This window comes from Neltuma alba, unplaced genomic scaffold (assembly GCF_004799145.2).
Source record: "Neltuma alba isolate B1F8T4 unplaced genomic scaffold, ASM479914v2 tig00011703_pilon, whole genome shotgun sequence".
NCBI lineage: Eukaryota > Viridiplantae > Streptophyta > Magnoliopsida > Fabales > Fabaceae > Neltuma > Neltuma alba.
Genome location: NW_021636340.1, coordinates 1 through 6,525, shown reverse-complemented (window position 1 = coordinate 6,525; position 6,525 = coordinate 1). Strand labels below are relative to the sequence as shown.

At 37.9% G+C, this 6,525-nt stretch overlaps 1 pseudogene; it reads left to right on the top strand.

The window, feature by feature from the left end:
• The first annotated feature begins 267 nt into the window (after positions 1-267).
• LOC114716998 (adenylate isopentenyltransferase-like) lies at positions 268-1,389 on the top strand (annotated as a pseudogene).
• The last annotated feature ends 5,136 nt before the right edge of the window (positions 1,390-6,525 follow it).

Genomic DNA, 6,525 nt, shown 5'->3' with positions numbered 1-6,525 from the left:
GCAATGGCATTCCCAGCAAGCAGAGACGACATCCCATTTTTCTGAATGCCACAAACAAACCACTCACTGCTCTGCTTACACGCTACCTGTACCCACGCCAACCCACCCACATACACACACTTTCTGCCTTCCTTCTTTCTCTCTCTCTCTCAACTTTCTCTCTTCTTTTCTGTCTCCTTTTTCTCTCTGGCTACATCATTTTCATCTGGACCTTCATATACATATCTTATCTCACATCTCGTCATCGAGATTTTTCCGTTTCTTGCTATGAAGCTTCTTTCCTTCTCCGCAGCTCGCTCCCACCATTGCTCTGTTCCTGTTAGACTTCAGGAGTCTTCTTCGTTTGCCCTTTTCCCTGCAAGCCCTTCTTCTTCTTCTTCTTCTTCTTCCCGCAGGCCTCGCTGGCCGCGAATGGATGCTGACTCTGCCTATCACCGACGTCGCCGGAAAGACAAGGTGGTTTTAATAATGGGCGCCACCGGTTGCGGGAAGTCACGCCTGTCCATCGACCTCGCCACCCGCTGTGCCTGCTCGGAAATCATCAACGCGGATAAAATGCAAGTTTACAGAGGACTCGACATCGCCACCAACAAGATTCCTTTGGGTGAACGGAACGGCCGTCCCGCACCACCTCCTCGGAGATGTCGACCCTGCGAACGGAGAGTTCACGCACGCCGTCGGATTTTCGCTCAGTCGCCGGGTCCATTATTTCCGATATCAGTTTGATGAGGAAGCTTCCCATCGTCATCGGTGGATCCAATTCGTTGATTCATGCTCTTGTGGTCGACCATTTGGACCCGGCGTTAAATGTGTTCGATGATGGATCGTCACCGAGTTCGATCTCGTCCGAGTTGCGGTACAACTGCTGCTTCCTCCTCTTGGTGGACGTGTCGTTCTCCGTGTTATCAGATTACTTGTTGAAGCGAGTCGACGACATGCTTGACATGGGAATGGTGGACGAGTTGGCTCAGTTTCTTCGACCCAGAAGCGAGCGACCTAGAAGATGACTCGGAACACCGGGTCGGGTTGAGGAAGGCAATCGGTGTGCCCGAATTCGAACGGTATTTCAAGCGATATCCCCCACCGGGTGGGCTGAGAATAGAAGAGGATCGGATGCGGAGGCTGCGTACGAGGAGGCAGTGAGGGCCATAAAGGATAATACCTGTCGACTAGCAAAAAGGCAAATAGGGAAGATCTTGCGGCTCAAAGGGGCCGGGTGGGACCTACGGAGGCTGGACGCCACAGAGGCGTTCCGAGCGGCGATGACAACCGTCGAGATGCTCCGACAACGGCGGCGAGAAGTGGTCGGATATTTGGGAGAGACAGGTGGCAGGACCAAGCGTGAAGATTGTGAAGAGGTTTCTTGAAGGAGTAGGCCTTCCCAGCTAAATCCAGCAAACTTCAATTCAAATTTTATTTCCATTCCTCTCTCTCTCTCTCTCTCTGTGTATCTATCAAATGCATTAAAAAAAAGGCATAGAAATTGAATCTTGCTCGGAAGGAGGGAGAACAAAGAGGGAAGGGATAAACCCAGCCCAGAGAGCGCGCTTTTTGCTAGTGGGAAAAGAAACTGAAAGAAAGGAGAATGGCAGAGAAAATGCCCAGAAAATTTTGATAGCTATAGTTTTTTTTTTTTGTGCGCTTTTGGGAGGGGTCCGGGGATTTTTGGTCCGTAAAGTTGTGAATGTTGTTCCCCAACCTTCATGTTCTCATAGGTGTCTCTCTCTCTCTCTCTCTCTCTCTACCCCCACCATCTTTCTTTCTTTCTTCCTCTCTCACTCGCATTTTGGATGTGCATTTTAAAATGATGAGCAAATCACGTAGGAAACTTTGCAGGATTCCAATTCTCTGTAAAAAAGCATGAATATTGCATTTGCATATGGGTACAAAATTAGCCTTTTACAAAGTTCATCTCTCTTTTCTGGATTTGGATGATGGCAGATAAAGATCACCCCCAGTTCCTCTCATCGAATTAGTCTACTTAATTTTTTTTCATAAAAACTTTCTCTTTAATGTTATTAAATTAATTATATATAAGTTTGCATTGATAAATAAAATAATAATGCGGGTTTCCATATAGGTTTTGACACGTTGGGACCTTTTGGTTTTGAACATTTTAATGGGAGTATATATATCTTACCACCTACAAAATGATTTCTAGGACTTTTGCAATTCTGGGAGGTGATTAATTTGGATATTTCAACATGTAATTGAGAGTTATATTAAAGGGGTGTTTGACAACTTCCAAATTATAATTTTAGAAGTATTTTTTTACAAAACGAGATAAAATATTCTATATAAGTATTTATTTTATAAATCGTAAAAACACTTCTAAAACTATTATTTAGTTTCTATTCAAACACCTCCGACCTCTCAAACTCATTATCTTTAATCATTCTAAAGTTTTGCAGCAGGTTTGACCTCCTGTGCTGTACATGTTTATAAATGATTGGCTTACAGTATTTTATAGACAATAATATAATTTAATAACAAACATTCAGGTTGTCTGATTAAAATAATCCTAAATATATTCCTAACTGTTGGTCTTGTTTGTTTGTGTGGTTGATCAGATTAAAAATTAAATTGGTGCTCTATTTCTGTTTTTTTTTCCCCGAATGATGAACACAAACAAAAATAATAATAATGATAAATAATAAATAAGCTCTACCTCCTCCAACTCTTTTCCCAGGGGATGATTAGCCAAGTCAATTCATTTTTTTAGGCATAATATCAACATTTAGAAAATAGATTAATCAATCAATTACCTTATAATATAAGCATCTTATTAGATCAATCCATTTTTAATTAGATTTCCTCCCAAATATCTTAATTTTTTTGTGTTTCGTACATAATCTTTCAAAATATTTTCCCTTTTTTTTCTTCTTTTTTATAAGAGTTAGAATCTCTTGTCACACAGACTTGGATTTGCATGCCAATACACCACTTTCTATATAATTTTTCATTGAGAATGAATTAAATAGAATAATTGGCCATAGAAGCAACCTTACCTTTTATAACTTGTGAAGCACATAACCTGTTTAATTTAGATACCCCAGCGGATTTATACTGAAATACATGTGACTAGAAGCAATGAATTGACCTGAATTTTATTGACTCGAGTTCAAAGGAATTATGAGACATAAATTTGAAAAATTATAATAATACTCATAAAATCCCATGACTTGATATTAAGCTATCTTTTACAATCTAAAACACAATCCCAAACATGCAATACTGCAGCAGCCTCATTTCAACTTCACATTGCCCTTAACAAAACATATAATTATAGAAAAGTTTATAATTTACTCCAGAAAGCATTGATATGATATTCTGTAGGGTAACAAACAATTCATACACAGTGAAAACTGCAAAGTACCATCACTTTGCATCACCCTCAACCTTCTCTTCCGCTTTGTCCCTTTCCATGATTCAAGTCTTCTTTTGTAGTTTTCCGAGGTGTCTGAGGGAGCTATCCTATGAACTTTTCATCTTGCCATTAATATTAAGGTCCTCACCTTTCTAAACAACAAGCTGGTGCAGGTAGAAAAAGAATATTGACCATACCCATTATAATTATAGTAGTGTTTGATAATGCTTAAAAGTACTTTTAAAAGTATTTTTTTATAAAACAAATAAACTTCTTCACATATTTATTTCGTAAACTGTAAAAATATTTTTAAAATTATAATTTGTTTTCCATCCAAACACCTTCTATAACGGTAAAAAATTGATAATACTAGCATGGTTCTTCTTTGGTCACAAAAACAAAGATATGGTATAGCTTTATATGTGTTTTGTGAAATAAACTCATCTCACATGTTTATTTTATATTAGGCAAAATCATTTAAAATAAGTTAAAATCAGGACTAATTGAAGCAGTCAGCTTCGAATGTCATGTGGTGTTGCTCCCAAACAAATAAAAGGATGCGTGAAGAATAATAGGCTCTATACAAGGTTAGATGCATAGAGAATTCCTGGGATGTAGGCGGCCAGGCATTATTTAGGAACAAAGGCGAAGGCGTGGGGACCAAGCCGTAAGCAATAGTGGTCATTCAAGACTCAATAGAACAGAATATTGCTCTGAATCCAATATTAATGCCTTTGTGTGACTGGGTGTAATGGGGTCCCCTGCATATCAAAAAAGGGGGCAAATGCTCTTTTCTCTTGCTGTTCTTCTTCTTCAGTTTCCCTTTCTGAAGTCTGGTGAATAGTTTTATACTTTTTGGTGGTCAATTGTTCAGTATATAGGAAACTAAACAAAATAGGGTGGCACACTTAGGATGGACCCACCCTCCCTTAATACCTGTCGCATCCAGCTCATCCTCATTTTCTCACGCACTTCATTATCAAAATCATTTCTCTTTCTTGAAAGAAACCTCAGAGTCTCAACACCATTGTTTGTTTTCCCTGCTTCAAGACTGTATACTAATAAGAAATCTCAAATTTCACGGTGGGTCAAAGAATTCTTGAGAGCATATAATTAAGCAGGCAAAAATTCTTTTTGAAGAACTCCTTGCTAGTTATTCGTAGGATGCCAAACACAAGGCTTGAACAAGCATGTTTGCCTTGTTATTTGGTCCTAAGCCTCAAGTACTAGCAAGCATGAGTGTGCCTGTGTGTTCATAATTACCCGTTCTCCGGTTTTAAGAATAATGGGGTTATAGTATAGGTTGCTGCACATGTAATACTAATTTAATTCAGCACACCTTACAAGAAAATGAATAGGCTGACACGGATCAGAGGTGGAGCTTCATTTATAAGGTCCCTTGGGTTTAGCTACCACGATGAATAAGTTTGTCTTATTCTGTTCGTTTAATTAATGCATTTATGGTGCTCTGGTCATCAGTCATCAGTAGGAAGATGACGAATCAACAGCTTTATGTGTCGCACTATATATATATTTAAGGACTCACCGGAGTGCTTAAATAGTTGAATTTTGCCTGGCAACAGACTAACAGTTCTAGAAGAACACAATATTAGAACTGTCCAAGTCATGGAAGTAGTAGTAGATGGTTCACACAGAAGAAAAAATCAAAATAATCTGAGCTTTTAAATTTCAGGTGAATTGAATTATATTGGATCTGGTCCAATAACGTTTAAATCTCAGACATTATTGATAGCTCTAGAGTAGGGATGAAACAAAAAAGAAGAAATTAAACTCACCGGAAAATAGATAAAGCTGACGAAATCTGACAGAGGTGCTTCAAACGAGGAATCGACAGTCGTGCAAGCTAAGGTAGCAGCTATGCGGTAATGCCTGAGGGAGTTATTTATGAGCATTCCAAGTGCTCGATGAAATGTGCGTGTGAGGAAAACACGCTGGTACGAAAGAAGATGTGATGGGGAAGACAAGGAAAGAACAACGGATTTAAAAAACAATAAAACAGAGAGAGGGAGGGATGGGACTGGGAGATCCGAGAAGGAGAAGAGAGAAAGGGAGGGAGGATTGAGAGAATGGTGGGAAGGGACATGATGAGGGAGCATGATGGGTGTGGAAGCAGAGAGTGCGCGTGCGGTTGGTTTGCGCATGATCCTATGACTCAGTCACTCTAACCCATTAATTAATTATTTAATTAATCTTAATTTTCAGGGGGCATGCTTCTGCACTCGCAAACTTACTGGCCCAACCTTCCTTGATTCCCGTGTTTTTTCTGTTCACAATAGTACTCCCATCCTTCTTTATTACAAATTCTGAATAACTAATTTACGAAAACATCAGTTAAATTAATTAATACTAATAAATAGATAAAAACATATTTTTTAAAACATATTCTTATAAAAAAAAGAAAAAAAAGATGAAAAATAATGTTTCGAGGATACAACGAGAGAATGTAGCAAAAATAAAGCAAGGATAAAATTTAAAAAAAATGCATAAATACTAAGACAAGCCTACAGCAAAATTTATTAAATGCCTCATATCTCTTTTATATTTGAAACTTATAATAATATGTCCTTTTCTTTTTTTGTACATATGCACTCAGTATCCCGGCTAATCAAAAGGTCAAACTGTGATTTTTGATTAAGCTGAAACAACTCCTACTAGTTAATCCAAGTGTTCGATATAATATGTCTTTTTAATTATTCTTTAAAGTAACTCACATATCTTATGCTTTGCCTAGACTTAAGGAAGTATTTAGCATGAGTTGGATTGAACGATGTTGATTCACTATTCACAATTAACCCCATTTCTTAATTAAAATATTTATTTCTAATGTATAGAAGTATTTGCCTATCAATTATTCCTCGATTCTTTTTACAAGAAACGAATAAACTATTTTTTAAAAAAAATGTAGGTAAAATTACTTGGGTTAATAAATATATTAATAACATTGAAATAGAGAAAATTAAAAATCTTTGAGAAAACAAAAATCCATCAATCTTAATGTTCCCTCACCCAAAAGGGGGGGGGGGAACAGCTTGATCAACCCCATTATATTTCTCTAATGCTTATATTAGCCATAGGCAATGACGGAGATGATAATTTCGTAGGAAGAGGTTGACGGTGGGAATGCCAGGTGGCAACAA